Source organism: Narcine bancroftii, chromosome 1 (genome assembly GCF_036971445.1).
Source record: "Narcine bancroftii isolate sNarBan1 chromosome 1, sNarBan1.hap1, whole genome shotgun sequence".
Taxonomy (NCBI): domain Eukaryota; kingdom Metazoa; phylum Chordata; class Chondrichthyes; order Torpediniformes; family Narcinidae; genus Narcine; species Narcine bancroftii.
This window is the reverse complement of record NC_091469.1, coordinates 437796234-437813985: the sequence shown is the minus strand read 5'-3', so window position 1 is coordinate 437813985 and position 17752 is coordinate 437796234. Positions and strand designations below refer to the sequence as shown.

At 42.2% G+C, this 17752-nt stretch overlaps 2 long non-coding RNA genes across 3 annotated transcripts in view; both read right to left on the bottom strand.

The window, feature by feature from the left end:
* Positions 1 to 17752, bottom strand: part of LOC138753543 (uncharacterized) — a 62330-nt gene that overhangs the window by 29461 nt on the left and 15117 nt on the right. The gene's annotated exons all lie outside the window — the stretch shown is intronic.
* On the bottom strand, positions 13254 to 15666 carry LOC138753546 (uncharacterized). Its single transcript, XR_011351247.1, has 3 exons — positions 15619 to 15666; positions 15024 to 15107; positions 13254 to 13337 (listed from the first exon to the last, which is right to left on the bottom strand). It is a non-coding gene; the product is annotated as an uncharacterized lncRNA (long non-coding RNA).

Sequence of the window (17752 nt, the reverse complement as noted above, 5' to 3'; positions counted from 1 at the left end):
AGAGCGGGTGAATAGATACTAAATAATAATTATCTTGTAAATCGACGGATGCCATAAAATAGCCCTTACATAATAATGGCATAGTGGAATGAATCATGTCCATTTTTAAATGTTGGTATAAGACATTCTCATTTAGATCAGATAAATCTAAGATCACTCTCGTTCCCCACTTCTCTTAGGTCTTGTGAACATGTTTGATATGAACTCATTCTGTTCCCGGCAGAAGCTTTCTATTACGTCTTTGCGTTCTAAAGCCATAATCTCTTCATGTGTAGCTTCCATGAGCTGGGGGCTGTGTTCTTTCTTTGGCTTGGCTTCGCGGACGAAGATTTATGGAGGGGGTAAAAAGTCCACGTTAGCTGCAGGCTCGTTTGTGGCTGACAAGTCCGATGCGGGACAGGCAGACACGATTGCAGCGGTTGCAAGGGAAAATTGGTTGGTTGGGGTTGGGTGTTGGGTTTTTCCTCCTTTGCCTTTTGTCAGTGAGGTGGGCTCTGCGGTCTTCTTCAAAGGAGGTTGCTGCCCGCCAAACTGTGAGGCGCCAAGATGCACGGTTTGAGGCGTTATCAGCCCACTGGCGGTGGTCAATGTGGCAGGCACCAAGAGATTTCTTTAGGCAGTCCTTGTACCTTTTCTTTGGTGCACCTCTGTCACGGTGGCCAGTGGAGAGCTCGCCATATAACACGATCTTGGGAAGGCGATGGTCCTCCATTCTGGAGACGTGACCCATCCAGCGCAGCTGGATCTTCAGCAGCGTGGACTCGATGCTGTCGACCTCTGCCATCTCGAGTACTTCGACGTTAGGGGTGTAAGCGCTCCAATGGATGTTGAGGATGGAGCGGAGACAACGCTGGTGGAAGCGTTCTAGGAGCCGTAGGTGGTGCCGGTAGAGGACCCATGATTCGGAGCCGAACAGGAGTGTGGGTATGACAACGGCTCTGTATACGCTTATCTTTGTGAGGTTTTTCAGTTGGTTGTTTTTCCAGACTCTTTTGTGTAGTCTTCCAAAGGCGCTATTTGCCTTGGCGAGTCTGTTGTCTATCTCATTGTCGATCCTTGCATCTGATGAAATGGTGCAGCCGAGATAGGTAAACTGGTTGACCGTTTTGAGTTTTGTGTGCCCGATGGAGATGTCGGGGGGCTGGTAGTCATGGTGGGGAGCTGGCTGATGGAGGACCTCAGTTTTCTTCAGGCTGACTTCCAGGCCAAACATTTTGGCAGTTTCCGCAAAGCAGGACGTCAAGCGCTGAAGAGCTGGCTCTGAATGGGCAACTAAAGCGGCATCATCTGCAAAGAGTAGTTCACGGACAAGTTTCTCTTGTGGGGGCTGTGTATATAATTGTATAAGCCCTTACTCCTAACTGGAGGTAATTTCTGTGGGTCAAACTCAATTTGATACCCAGGCATTGTATGCTGTATATTAGCATCAATAGTAAGATTACAGCATTGGCCAAAGAACATTGTTAATCAACCATCCATAATCTTATCATCGTAATTAGAAAATGCACTCAGCCATCTATAGATGGTGCTAATTTTCTCAGCGCACTTGGCTGGCGTGGCTGTGCAATCTGGCTCGACCTCTGCGAAGAGCTTTGGGTGGGAAAATTCTGCTGTCATTTTCTCCACAGAGGCCGTTGCCCTAAAAATGCCTGTGTAGTGGCACCACCTGGGAGGGATATCCTCTCTTAAAGTTCCCCGCATACCTGCGATAGGGATGAAACATAGCAGTTGCTCTTGCCTGTGCTCTCGAGCATCTAACCACTCCAGTCGCTGCCTTCTGCTGCTCATTCAGGTCCTTCACCTGTTTACTCAGATCACACCAAAGAGAAATTTAGTGACAGGATTAGCAGGTTAACATAAATGAGTATGCCAAACATTTAGATCAGGCCTTCCGGAAGGTATTAAGTTCATAATTGGCATGGGAGAGTAACCCCAGCACACCTTGTTGTGTCTCTGTTATATTTGACGATGGTGTATGGGCCAATGCAGTGATACTTTTAACCAGAGAGCCCTGTAATCTTTGCACCTTCATGTACTTGGCTCTCATGGGGATGTTCAAATTGTCCCAAAATGTGGGATTTACTTTTGGTACATCCAGCAGAAGGCAATTGGCTGGGCAGGGGTATTTTTTTAAATCAAGTCCTCTAGCACCATCTCTTTGAAGACATTAAATTCCAGATAAGAATATTGACCCTGCAATTTCTTCATCAAGGGTTTGCCCAATGCCCCTCAGTACTGCAAATTTTGCTGCGATAGATGGAATTTTCTCTCATCCTAACCAATGGGACTAGTGTATTGGGGATTAGGGGACCCAATTTCCACGTCCATCCCCTCGGGCTCTACCTCGTTGGAAATAAGATTCCTCCCCCTGCTCAGAAGGCACTTGTGGTTTACTCATGATTGCTGATATCATGCTTTCCAACTTGTCCAGTCTTAGCAAGATCTCCTCATTGGTCGTAGGCTCTGCACTCCAGCAGGCTTACATTGCCTTTTCTCAGGCTTTTTATGTGGATGGAGGTAATCCTCTATTGCGTGGGTTGTAGAGCGGCCAGGCCTTGTCTTACTAAATGAAGGCACCTCCCTTCACTGCTGCTAGAACTGAGGAGAATGCCCTCATTGAGCTCGCCTCCTGTGGCAGCATTTCTGTATCACTGTCAGACATGGCAGACCCCAACTTCAGCGAAGCTAGGTCAGTGCAGCCAGACTGGGGGTTCCACCTTCCACGAGGGTAAGCCACTATCGTCTGATCCCACTCCCAATGGAGGTAGATCGGCTTGCCCTGACCCAACCTGCAATGGATGTAGGTTGGCATTGCTGCTTCTTAGTGGATTGGTGCTCCCTGCAGGCCCACTGGTTCTTTGGCACTTCGGTGGTGCTGTGAGCTCAAGGCCTTTTTGCTGTATTCCTTCCCCACCTCATGGCCTGGCAACCTCCTACCAGCTGCCCTGGATCACTTTTTGCTCACCTCCTTCAAAATGCTGTCCGTCCTGCAAGTTAAACAGACGAATTGGCTGCACATGCGCAGATGGGATTTCATATGAGTGAACCAACAAGCATTATGAAAAATAATAATAAAAACAAATTATCCAATTATATACAAGCTTTACCATCGAGTCCAATTTTACCCCCTCTCATCTCCCTTCCTTATCCCAATTAATATATCCAGAGACAAAATTAGACAATTACCCTGAAACGAGAGATAGCAACAATAAGTTAGTCCTTGTCCCCTGTTCCTGTAGCATTTTACAGTGTCGCTTTATCTTCCAGACATATTAGGGACATAAGGATCAAAACGTAAAATAAAACAATTACACATAAAAAATTCTTACAAAAAAGAAAAAGCAAACTCAATGAAAGAACAGAAATTGTAGGATTTATCATGACATGACCACCAGTCCCCAAAACTTTAAATTTTCGTGACTCAACCTAATTAAGATGAATGAATGGATTCTCTCCCCTCGCCCCCCCACCTTCAAGGAGAGGGTAGACAGGAACGGACAGAGCGAGAAAGCACAAGGAACCGCACTATATCTTTGCACCTACATAATTCAGGTACGGTTGCCAAATTTTAAGAAAGGTGATGTATTTCCTCCTTAAGTTGTAGGTAATTTTCTCCAGGGGAACACAGCTCTACATTTCCGCATTGCAGAGCACAATGCCTAGATGAGAGACCGACTTCCAAGTACCTGCTATATACTTCCTGGCCACTGCCATAGCAATTCCATTTCTTTTTTACCTTCCCCTATTGACTTTTCTCTCCTCTCAAACTGTGTGATACTGTCTCTCAGCTCCAAGCAGTCAGAAGACTGTCCTGGTGACATGAAGGAGAGCAGTCTCCTGGGCAGGAGTGGAGCCTCAGGCTCCACTCCCCTTACCTCCTATCCCTTGCCCTCCCTCCCTCCTCAGCTCTCCGGAGCTCCCGACACCGACTCCGAATGCTCCCCTCGGCCTACTACCACATACACAGACTGGACTTTCCAGTGTGCATGTGCAGTAGGCCTAAGGGAGGATTTGGAGTCGGAACTCAGTCGTTGAGAGCTCCAGTGATTGGGGGAGATGAGCCCGTTGACTCACCAGTGAGTGTTCCACCAGACTGGGAAGCCACCCCAGGGATCAGTGCCTGCAGTGTGGAATTGTCGGGGATCGGCAGTGGTGGTTGGGAGGTCTTGATGATTGGTGGCAACGTCGTGGCTACCATTTTTTTGGTGAGCATTAAATATTATTTTAATGCTTAAAAAGCTTTCCCTTGTTTGTTGTTGTTTAAACATTGATACAAGAGATTTTCTGTTGCTGCTGGGCAGTTTAAAAAAAATTACCAGTTAATCAAAAAAGCCGTTTATCTGACATAGGCCTGGTCCCATCCATTTCAGATAATTAGAGTTGCGCTGTGTGTGTGTGTGTGTGTGTGTGTGTGTGTGTGTGTGTGTGTGTGTGTGTGTGTGTGTGTGTGTGTGTGTGTGTGTGTGTGTGTGTCTATCACAAACAACAGGGGTCTCAACACAGTTCCTGTGGAACACCACTGGTTACAGGGCTCCTGTCTGAAATACAGCTTCTATGGACCAGTCAATTCTGTATCCAAACTATCAACTCATCATGGATGCCACCTTCTGAATCAGCCTATCATAAGGGACCTTGTCAAATGCCTTAATAACGTCCATTTAAACCACATCCACTGCCCTATCCCCATGTTACTGGTATATTTGTTATTTATGATTAGTTTTTGACAGGCACATAAATAAGTAAAACAGAGAAGGATTCAGACCTGGTTGTCAAACACAATTACTGTAGATGGGTGAGAAGTTTGACATGGACATGGTAGGCCGAAGGGCATTGTGTGTGTTACAGCTCTGTGACTTGAAAACCAGACTACTGACATACTTCACTGGACTGCATCCGTTGAAGAAAATGACTCACTGGCAGCTTCTCCAGCATGGTTGGGTGTGGACAATAAATGCTGGTGACACCACTGATATCCACATCCCAGAAATGATCTTGAACAAAAGTCACACGAGCCATCTTTTGGAATGAATGAACACACTACTGAAATTTCTACACTGGCCTACCTGCTGATTACCAAAAGCATAAGTCTAACAATAGCATCCCCCAATCACCAACATATCTCAATAGGCCTAGTGCAATAACTCGTCAAGAAGTATAAATCAGAGAATTCATAACATCTTCTCTTCAACGGGTGGAAATCGGCATGAGAAAAAATTGAAGTGTTTTACGTGCATTGTTAAGCAGAATTCTATTTTTCTCAAGGACATCACCATCACAGATAATAATTTATTTTTTGGTTCCCTTCACAATGATGACCTTGAAAACATCAAAAACATTGTCCTTGACAATATCAGCATCCACCAGATACTGTGGAAAATTGGCCATTATATCTTATCTCCAAGGTTTCAGTTGATCTAATAAACACTGGTGTTATTCAGGTACATTCACTGTTTTTATCTTCTTCACCACCAATTTTTCATGAGAGATTTTTTTTCTCACAGAACTCTATTAATGCTTTGCTGGAAGAGCAAAATTATTACATTAAAATAATATATTATAATATATAATATATAATCTTGTATTAGTTTTTGCAAGTTGTACAAATCTAGTCCAGGTTGACTTTCACTCTCCTCAGTACAGAGTGGCTTTGACCAAGAAAGTGCTCAATAACAACATTCTCAGAAGTGTAAAGAAATTCAGCAGGTCCCCATCATCTCTTACCAAATTTTTTAGATGCTCTACTTAAGGTATACAGTTTAGATGTATCATAGCTTGATACAGGAGCATCTGAAGATGTGAACTTTCCTGATTGAACTCCCATGTGGAACCTTGTCAATGCTTTATTAAAGTCCATGTAGACAGCACCCACAGCCTTTCCTTCATGAATATTTTTGGTAACCTCCTTGAAAAACCCTATAAGATTGGTTAAATATGACCTACGACGTACAAATGTTGTGAATCCTATCGCTCAGTTTCTTTCCCAACAGCAGGTGCACCACTGAAGAAAAACTTACTTGTCTATAATTTCCTGGGTTATCTTGACGCCTTTTCTTGAAACAGGGAACATTTGCAACACTCCAATCCTCCGGTTCTTCTCCTGTCCCAGATCTTAGATCATTGTCAGTAGCTCAGCAATCTCCTCCCCTTAGTAGCCTTGGGTAAATTTCTTCTAGTCCTGGTGACTCATCTAACTTCCTGCTTTTCCAAAGCTCCAAAAAGCAGAGTTGGGTGGAACAGTGGCTGAAGGAGTTCATTTCAGTTAAGTATGAAGTGATGCATTTTGAAAGGTAAAACTTGAAGACAGAATACATGGTTAACAGCAGGATTCTTGACAGAGTGGAAGAACAGAGGGAACTTGAGATCCAAATACACAGATTTCTCAAGGTTGTCATGCAGGTTGATAGGGTAGTTATAAAGGCTCATGGTATGTTGGCCTTCATTAGTTTGGGGATTGAGTTTAAAAGTCATGAGATAATGTTCTAGCTCTATAGTTACTACTGTGTTCAGTTCTGGTCACCTCATTACAGGAACAATGTGGAAGCTTTGGAGTGAATGCAGAGGAGATTTGCTAGGACGTTGTCTGGATTGAAGAACACATCTTATAAGGCATAGTTAACAGAGCTTTTCTCTTTGGAGTGAAGAAGGATGAGAGGAGGCCAACAAGATTATGAGAGGTATAGACAGGGTGGACAACTACCACCTTTTTCCTAGGGCCACAGTAGCAAATATCAGAGGTAATTTGTGTGTAAGGGGAGACATAAGGAGTTTTTTTTCACACAGAGAGTAGTGGGTGCCTGGAATGCATTGCCAGGGGTTGTTGGCAGAAGCTGGTGTAATAGGAACATTTAAAAGATTTAGTTAGATGGATGCAAGAAAAATAGTGGGTTGTGAATGTGAGGTTTAGATTGTCAAATAGGCTTATATAGGTTAGCACAACATCGTGACCAAAGGGCCTGTACTGTATTGTGATGTTCTATGTTCTCACTCCAACATGTGCAACATTAGAAGCAGAGTAGTCTGGGCTGCAAAAGTCAAGGATGACTTGCTAAATGCGTTCTGACGGAGGAACCCAGTGGGTGACTCATGTTTGTTGCAGGCTATAATCCTTCCTCAGTGTCCCTTGACCTGTCCTATTAAAAACATTTAACAATAATTGTGTTACATGCACCATCGTATTCTGTATCTGAATGCATATGTGAAACAATGGCTGAAGATGCCACACTGATACCAGAAATCCTCAGGCAGCTTGTGTCAGTCTCAAGATGCATGAATTTCAACCATTTCATGGAAGGGAAATATTTCCCCTCATTCATATTCGGAAAATGCTGTGGGTGTGCTGGATATGGATCCTGCATTGGAAGTGGTTATCTCTCATAGTTTGGCATATAAGTCAGAGAGAAATGGTGTATCTCTTCTCTTGTGTGAGATGGAGAATACTAACCTTATGTAAGCAATACTAGGGATATTAACAGAAGAGACCCATGTATTGAATGTTTCAGTATGGATTTATCAGCCCTAATATAACCATATAATTGCTAAAGAACTGGTGTGCATCAAAGTTGTCACTCCATATCTGCTGGCCTTCATTAACATATTTCATTAATACATTTTTAGTAATTCTTTGTCTGGTATCTCATATGTATTACATTCCCTGATGCTAGAACTTCATATGCCTGTGTGAAGTTAAGCGCATGGGGCTGAGTTCTATGCATTATTTGAAGCTTTTCTGACAACCATCTGTAGTGACACCAGTAAAGAGATTGAACCCAATAGTAGACATTTTGCACAGCTCATTTGCATTTTCCCACATCTACTCCTCTGAACTATATTATTCATAAAGAAACTCTTGACTATTCAAGCTGCCATAACTGATTTTAACACTTTCTTCCTGCCAACAATGATGGGTGGTAAATAACTTGGGAGCCAGGAATGAATTTCAAGCTGGTAATAGGAATTACTCTGTAAATAGAACAATGCTGAAAGGCTAAGCAGGTCACTTTTCAAGAGGAAAGAACATGTATATTATAGCTAAAATGGAGAGCCAGCTCTAGGACACCTCTTCATATCTATGCCTAGATCAAGACACAGTTGCCATAGAACACTACAGCACAGTACAGACCCTTCGGCCCTCTATGTTGTGCCAATCCATATATTCCTTAAAAAAATATTAAACCCACCCTACCATAAAACTCTCTATTTTTCTTTCATCCATGTGTCTAAGAGGGTCTTAAATGCTCCCAATGTTTCAACCTCCACCACCATCGCTGGCAAGGAATTCCAGACACCCACAACTCCCTGTGTAAAAAAAAAAAAATTACCCCTGATATCTCCCCTAAATGTCCCTCCCTTCACTTTGTACATATGTCCTCTGGTATTTGCTATTCCTGCCCTAGGAAACAGGCACTGACTGTCCATCCTAACCATGCCTCTCATAATCTTGTAGACCACTATTAAGTCTACTCTCATCCTTCTATGCTCCAAAGACTTGCCTCAAAAGACTTGTTTCCCAATCCAGAGCAACATCCTGGTAAATCTCCTCTGCACCCTCTCCATAGCTTCCACATCCTTCCTATAATGAAGTGAACAGAACTGAACACAATACAGGAGACTCTATGTGTGGTCTTACCAGAGAAATTTAGAGTTACAGCATGACCTCCCTTCTCTTATTTATCCAGATTGAACTCCATCTGCCACTTTTTACCCAACTCTGCATCCTCTCTATATCCTCTTGTAACCTTTGAAAACCTTCAGCCCCATTCACAACTCCTCCAACCTTTGTGTCATCCGCAAACTTACTGACCCATCCAGGGTCATTTATAAAAATCACAAAGAGCAGGGGTCCCAGAACAGATCCTTGCGGCACTCCACTAGTCACCGACCTCCAGGCAGAATACTTCCCTTCCACTACTACTCTCTGCTTTCTTCCTGCAAGCTCTTTTTTATCCACACAGCCAAGGTTCCACTGATCCCATGCCTCATGACTTTTCTGGATGAGTCTCTCATGTTCTTCTTCTTTGGCTTGGCTTCGCGGACGAAGATTTATGGAGGGGGTAAAAAGTCCACGTCAGCTGCAGGCTCGTTTGTGGCTGACCAGTCCGATGCGGGACAGGCAGACACGATTGCAGCGGTTGCAAGGGAAAATTGGTTGGTTGGGGTTGGGTGTTGGGTTTTTCCTCCTATGCCTTTTGTCAGTGAGGTGGGCTCTGCGGTCTTCTTCAAAGGAGGCTGCTGCCCGCCAAACTGTGAGGCGCCAAGATGCACGGTTTGAGGCGTTATCAGCCCACTGGCGGTGGTCAATGTGGCAGGCACCAAGAGATTTCTTTAGGCAGTCCTTGTACCTTTTCTTTGGTGCACCTCTGTCACGGTGGCCAGTGGAGAGCTCGCCATATAATACGATCTTGGGAAGGCGATGGTCCTCCATTCTGGAGACGTGACCCATCCAGCGCAGCTGGATCTTCAGCAGCGTGGACTCGATGCTGTCGACCTCTGCCATCTCGAGTACCTCGACGTTAGGGGTGTGAGCGCTCCAATGGATGTTGAGGATGGAGCGGAGACAACGCTGGTGGAAGCGTTCTAGGAGCCGTAGGTGGTGCCGGTAGAGGACCCATGATTCGGAGCCGAACAGGAGTGTGGGTATGACAACGGCTCTGTATACGCTTATCTTTGTGAGGTTTTTCAGTTGGTTGTTTTTCCAGACTCTTTTGTGTAGTCTTCCAAAGGCGCTATTTGCCTTGGCGAGTCTGTTGTCTATCTCATTGTCGATCCTTGCATCTGATGAAATGGTGCAGCCGAGATAGGTAAACTGGTTGACCGTTTTGAGTTTTGTGTGCCCGATGGAGATGTGGGGGGGCTGGTAGTCATGGTGGGGAGCTGGCTGATGGAGGACCTCAGTTTTCTTCAGGCTGACTTCCAGGCCAAACATTTTGGCAGTTTCCGCAAAGCAGGACGTCAAGCGCTGAAGAGCTGGCTCTGAATGGGCAATGAGTCTCTCATGTGGGACCTTGTCAAATGCCTTGTCATCAAGATATCAGGACACCACTCAGAGTCTCCATGTCTGAAGAATTCTGATTATCTGTCTCCTATTGCCTTATATTCATCATGAATACGCAATACTTTTTACATATCCATTCCCCATCAGGAAGGCCTCAGGGACCTTGGCATCTTTCTTGAACAGAGAACCATTCAGTCCCCATTGATTAACATTCTCCTCTGCTTGGCAGAACTTTTCCTCTCCCTTAACAACTTCTCGGAGGACTCCTCCCATTTCATCCAGATCCAGGGTATAGACATGGGCACATTTTTGGGCCCCAGCTATGCCTGCTTTTTTTGTTGAGTACATGAAACAGTCACTGTTCTAGTCCTACTCAGATTACAATCCTTATTTCTTCCTCTGCCACATTGCTGCTACCTCCTTGTACCCATGCAGAATTTGAAATTTCATTAACTTCATTGCCAACTTGTACCTGCCCCTTAAATTCACCTAGACTGTATGTGACACCTATCTTCCCTTCCTGGACCTCTCTGTTCCAACTTTGGGGTCACACTATCCATGGAAACACATTACAAACCCACTGACTATCAGAGCTATTGTATCTCTTTTCACCTTGTTTCTTGTAAGGATAACATCTGATTATTTCTCCCATTTCCTCCTCCTTTATTGTATCTGTTCCAAGGATGAGGCCGTCTACTCCAGGACATTGAAATGTCTTCTTTGTTTAATAACTTAGATTCACTCTTACTGCCTGTAGAGTAGATAAAAGCTCACACTCGACTGGAGGGAGAACAAATGCTTTTATTAGCTTGCAACGCAGGTAGGGTTCACGAACAGGCTTCAGAGGGGTTCTGGGTTTAGGCAGGAAACCAGGGTTATATACAGGCCCCAGGGGGAGGAGCCGGGAGGTGGGACCAGTCATCAGTACAGAACACTTCTAATGAATCCCAGTTCACTACACTGACATAGATAAAGACTACACCTCTATTTCCACTATTTCTTGTACATCTACCCTCACCTCACCTTCCCCCAGGCAGAACATGGATAGAGTCCCTCTGCTTCTCACTTCCCAACCAACCAGCCTCTGCATCTGACACATTATGCTCCCACACTCCCTCCTACTAATAGCCACATTTTCCCATCTCCACCTCTATCCAGTTTTGCAGAGATAACTAGTCCATTTATCTCTTCCCATCCTTACTTTCACTTTCCTTGGGGACTTCCCATTATAATCTCAGTCATACCACTGCAATGTGCGTCCCTACTTCACCCCCTTCACCTTCGTTCAGGGCCTCAAACAGATCTCTCAGGTCAGTCAAAGCTTTACATGCATATCATCCAACCTAATCCACTGCATTTGGTATATCTGGTGTGGCTTCCTCTACATTGGTGAGACCAAATGCAGGTTGGGTGACCACTTTGCCGAACACTGTGGGTGGTGTAAACTGGAGCTTCCTGTAGCCAACCATTTCTACACAGATATATCAGTTCTCTGCCTCATCCATTGTCAGGACGAAGCTGAACGTGAACATGAGGAACAAAACGTCATATTCTTTCTGGATAACCTTAAATCTAATGGCAGGAATATTGATTTTTCCAGTTTTTGGCAAGCTCCACTTCAGTCTGATTTCATTGCTTCACTCTCTGTTTTACCATACCCCTTTCCCCTTTAAATTTTCTTCCCCCAATCCCCTCCCCCCAAGTAGTTTCTCTCTCAACACAAAGGTAAAGAAAGATGTCTTTAAAGTAGACTCACTCCACTTTCCCTACACCCTATCTCCTCTGGGTCCATTCCACAGCTGTTTTCTCTCTTTATACATGTAATTTCATCTTTTCATCTAAGTCTAGATAAAGGGTTCAAACCCAGATCCTTGATGGCCCATTTCTAACCATGGATGCTGTGTGACCTGCTGAGTTTTTCCAGAAATTTTTTTTATTTGGTCATGTATATTGTAGTTTTCACACCTAACATGCTTGGAGAATTGTTTCAAAAGAAGGAAAGACTAATATAATTTTAAGTCCACACATCAGTGTCTTAAGTCATCTGATTTCTAATGATTTAAAAGCCTGTCCCCAATTACCATTCCTTGACTTCACAAGGCAGACTACAATTCCCAGCATCCTCTCTAAAAGTTGTATTTGGTGGATCAAATCACTTTCTGATGTTAAACTTGTAGATGTCATTGAAATCAATGAAAATAGATGAACTGAACATGGGAATGGTAATATGGTCTTATCTATTGTTAATTTGTGACAATGAGTTGATTAGTGTCTTGACATTTTGTAAGCCATAGAGGTATACAGCACAGAACAGGGCCTTCTGATCCAAAGTCCATGCCTGTATTTGGTCCATATCCTTTTAAGCCCTTCCTATCCATATATTTATCCAAATGTCTTTTGAATGTTAGAATTGTTGCCTTTTCTACAGTTTCCTCTGGAAGCTCATTCCAGATACAGATCACCTTCTGAGTGAAAAAGTTGCTCCTCGTGTCCCTCTTAAATCCTTTCCCTTCTCACCTTAAAGTTAGTTTAGAATGGTCTCTCTTTGGAAAATGTCTGTAAGCATTCACTTTATCTCTGCTCGTCATAAAACATCACCTCTCAGCCTCTGAAGCTCTCCCTCTTTCATGAGCCTGCTGGTCCTTGCAACATCTGTCCTCTGCATCCCTTCCATACTTCCTCTAGCAGGATGATCAAATGTCACTCATTGCAGCCATATCAGGGGAAATGGAATATTCTAAGATATTCAATGATGGTGGATTGTACTCATATATCCATATAACCATATACAGCACAGAACAGGCCAGTTTGGCCCTACTAGTCCATGCCGGAACAAATCCCCACCCTCCTCGTCCCACTGACCAGCACCTGGTCCATACCCCTCCAATCCTCTCCCCTCCATGTAATTATCCAGTCTTTCCTTAAATGTAAATAACGTCCTTGCTTCAACCACCTCTGCCGGAAGCTTATTCCACATCCCAACCACCCTTTGCGTGAAGAAATTTCCCCTCATGTTCCCCTTATAATTTTCCCCTGCAATCTCAAACCAAGGCCTCTGGTTTGAATATCCCCCACTCTTAATTGAATTTTAAAATCTCATTTAAAAAAATTCTGACAAGTAAACATAGAAAAAATGTGGTGACCTGAGAACGGTTAAGAAATGGATACTAACTTAAAGATAATAAGACTATAATTATTTTTATAATAATCACCAAAGAAACTTGGGCTGCCTTGAAGATTCAGTATCATTGCAATTGAATGCATTGTTCTTTATCTCTCCTGGGTGCCTATTGATTTTATGGAAGAGTTCTTGCTCACTGTTTCACCCTGCACATTTACAGTCTATCTGAGGAAAAATGGAATACAACTTCTCATAGTATGTTGTCTCAAAATATTTTAAGAACTGCTTTTGAAGTTGGTTCAGCGAGTAGACCAATCTGTGGTTCAGTGGTCAGTATTTTCATATTGCGGTCCAAAATTCCTCATTTATATCTGTTTTATTGCAATATTCTTGCAGTATTGAATTAATTTTATTTTTAGTTCCAAATTTAATATTTATACTATACCTCCTGTTTAAAAAATCTTTTTAATTTAATATAATAAATTTTCTGTCGACTATAGGATTGGTTTGCATTAAACATTCTTGATATAATTACAAGTTGTTAAAAAGATCAAACACAATCTCTGGGCATAATCTTACTGTTTTGAATGGTTGAAGGAAGCTTTATAACTAGTAGACATTTCAGCATGTAACATTGTGTTGACCAACATGCTTAATGTTCAGGCGAACTGGCTCCAACTGTAATATGCGCATTGTCGGAGCAACCTACACCAAGGTGGCATCGGCATCTTCCCCTTCCCCTCAAAGAAAGGGCCCGCAAACGTGAAGTATGAATAGTCAGCGACGCAACTTCCAATTCCCAGCAGCGTGAATAGGGAGTGCCTTTAAAATGCTCAGTGAGCAAACAATAAAGCAATGAGATTTGGAATGAACCCGTCGACTGCTGGTCTTGTTATTCGCTCCGCAACGCAAATGCTACAACGCTTCATTTAGTCATACCCCTTGATGAGACTGTTGATGTATATTTTCAATAACTTTCAATTAGTTGCAGTACTAATGGTTAGAGAATATTCCTGCTCTTGTTTTTTTTATTTCTGTTTCTCCTCAATATATTTAATTTCCTTCTTCAAAGTACATCATTATAGAAATAAGATTCAGTTAATTTCTGAATATAACACCATAAGAATGCATGTACTAGTTTTTGTTCTGCAGTAGAAAAGTTAGTTGTGTCACCCCAGACAACATTGTGGAAAGTGTTAGGATGGCTTCCAGTAGCTTTAAGTAAATAAATAAATGCCAGCTCCTTTCACACTCGGACAGTGAGGTGCTTTTAATACTTTTCATGTAATTTAATAAATGTAATACGAGTCTTTTTTGAAATACCCTTCAGATGTTTGTTACACATCACAACAATAACTGTATGAAATCCATTTTCACAATTGTTATTTTATAGCTTGGATTTGACAGCAGCAGGTTGAGATGGGCTCATTTTAAACAGTATCTCATAATTAAACATGATCTCTGCAACTAACAGGAATGCTAGTAAATTGTTAACGTGAGGTTAGATTGTAATAGGAGCTTGATTTCCTAATGTATTCTGAAATCATAAATAGCACTTATATGCTACCATGCTATTGGAAAAGAAATGGTGATCATTGATTAATACGTAACATTTTGACCCCTGGAGGATATTGGCACCACAACTGTATAAGCGAATTGAGCTAAAAATATTTGCTTTAATGAAAAATAGGACTGATGAATGATATGATAACTCCATGTAATTCAATGAATATTTATGTTGTGGAATTTTGCACATGAAAAAGATCTGCAGAACAGTTTTGTAAAGATTGTACAGTCTTTTATACTAAATTAACCATCATAAATAAATAATTCTTATCATAAATAATACTAACGAGGGACAAACATTTATAAGGATGTTATCTGAATATACATTGGAATTTCCATGCTTACCAGAAGATCAGATGCGTCCTTGAGCATTTAACCCTTTCGTTGCTCAGGTTCATAAGTTCATTTCGAGGTTTGGCTCAAACAAATCTGATGACAAAGTGTTTTGCAGATTTTTTTCAGATAAAATGAGTTAAACCAATTACATAAAGCAACCGCTCTGAGTGAGTCAGCTGAGAAACAGAATGACTAATGCTAATAATGAGTCTGCCCTTGCAGTAATTAAGTTAGTAAGTCTTTATAATTCAACTGGTCATGGATGCTGTGGAAAGTTCGCCATTGCACTTTCTGTGTGCCATATCCTGCAGTTTCCTCCAGTTATTGCTGATCTATTTGGGCTCTTTTGGATTTGGTTTAACCATCCCAGCTTTGACTTTCTCACGAGAGTTATCTCAGTGGTTCACACGCTCTCTTTCTCTCTCTCTCTCACACACATTAAATAGACATGCAAAACAGTGACAGGCTATTTTGGTCCACAGGCTTGTGCCGCCCAATTACACCCAATTGATCTACAACCCCAGCATGTTTAGAAAGGTGGGAGGAAACCTGATCACCCAGAAGAAACCCACAGAGACGCGGGGAGAATGCACAAACTCCTTACAGACAGCGCTGAAATCCATTTCCCGTCGCTGGCAGTCTAACAGTGTTGTGCTCAACAGTGCACTAATTGTGCAACCTGCAAATAAACAGTCGCTCTGTATTCAGGTTAGGAAATAACAGGACAATCTGCAAACTTCCTATTCTGCACATTTCAAAACTTTCCTATTTAAAATGAACATTCACAATTAGCATAGGTTATTACCTGTCTGAAGGGGCATTCGTTTTCCCACATCATCTGTATCTCTTTATGTTCGTATCACAATCATGTTATATGTTTTCTCCTACACTGTGCAGTTTAATTTCCTGCCATAAGCTTTGATGCAACACCAAATGCTTTCTGAAAATCTAAGTATAGTGCATCCCACTCTTTCTTCTGTATCTGCATGTGTTTCTTATTCAAAGAACTCCAAGAAATTGGTTCAACTTACATTCCCTTTCATAAGATCATGTCGTCATTGCCTGATTCTTTTCAAGTATCCTTTATTTAATACTTCAATAATAGTATAGACCTCAAATGCAAAGGCATCAATATCATTGGAAATTTTGGACAGTCGCATGACAGATAGAGTTTAATCTGCGTGAAGTGTGAGATGATATATTTTGGGATGTCAAATTGAGATAAAAGAGAATAGCAAATGGCGGGACCCTGAGGAGCGTTGATGTACAGAAGGAACTTGGGATGCAAATCCATAGCTCTCTGAAAGTGGTTCGGGTGGTAGAGACGGCAAGTGTATAAAAGTCGGGAAGTTATGTTGTAGCTGTATAAAGTATTTGCAGGCAACATTTAGAGTATTGTGTACAGCTCTGATTGCTGCATGGATTTGGCGTCTTTGAAGAGGGTGCAAAGGAAGTTGAGGAGGATGTTGCCTGGATTGGTATTTAGACAAACTTGACTTTCATTGAAACATCAGAGACTGTGGGAAAACCAGCTCGAAGTTTATAAAATTATGAGGGGCATAGATAGGGTAAGCGCCAGTCTTTTTCCCAGAGTGGAAATATCAAATATTCTAGGGAAGTTTAAAGATATAGGGGAAAAGATTAAAGGAGATATATGAGGTATTTTTTTTATGCAGAATTGGTTGGTACCTGGAATGCAATGCCAGGAGAGGTGATAGAAGCAGGTGCAATGGCAATGATCAAGAGGCATTTAAACAGACACATGAACAGAGGGAATAGAGGGAAAAGGATTATATGCAGGCAGATTAGATTAGTTAGACTGATTGGCAGAAGTGGCTGTTCCTGTGCTGCCCTTCCCTAGACACAACTCAGTCATGTCATCATGATAAAAGTACATCAGAACCTTAGAGTTTGTGGAGGTTTGGTATGACACCTGAAACCTTGGTGAACCTCTACAGATGTGCAGTGACTGGCTGACTGGCTGCATCACAGCCTGGTATGGGGCACCAATACCTCTGAGCAGAAAGCCCTGCAAAATGTAATGAATACAGCCCAGTATATCACAGGCAAAACTCCCCTCACCTTTGACAAAATCTACATGGATCACTGCCATCAGAGTGCAGGATTCACACCACCCAGAACATGCTCTGTTCTCGCTGCTGCCATCAGGAAAGAGATATAGGTGCGACAAAACTCATATGATAAGGTTCAGGAACAGTTGCTCCCCTCCACCATCAGACTCCTCAACGACAAACTCAATCAGAGACTTATTTAAGAACTCTTACTTTGGACATTATTTATTATGGAATATTTATTTTTTTTGTATTGCACAGTTAATTTTTTTTACATTTATTTCTTTGTTTACATTTCTGTCTTTTCTATACATATCTTTTCTTGGGTGAACTTATTTATACTACCGATAAGTAGAAATTTTGACTGGCCTACAGGAAAAAGAATCTCAAGGTTGTATGTGATGTCATGTATGTATTCTGACAATCAATCTGAACTTTGAACTTTAAATTGCACAGTGAATCATGCAGAATCTGTAGTGACAAAGCAGTATTCATGTTTCAAGCTGATGGCCTGTTGTACAGATATAAATCTTAGCAGACCTCAGCATTATTGTTATTTAAGTCTGTGATTCTTTGTTGCTGTGTTGGATTGAAGTAGTAGTCTGATTGACAGCAGACAATCTCTATCAGTGAACTTTGTTTTAACTGCAGAATCTGGATTAATTT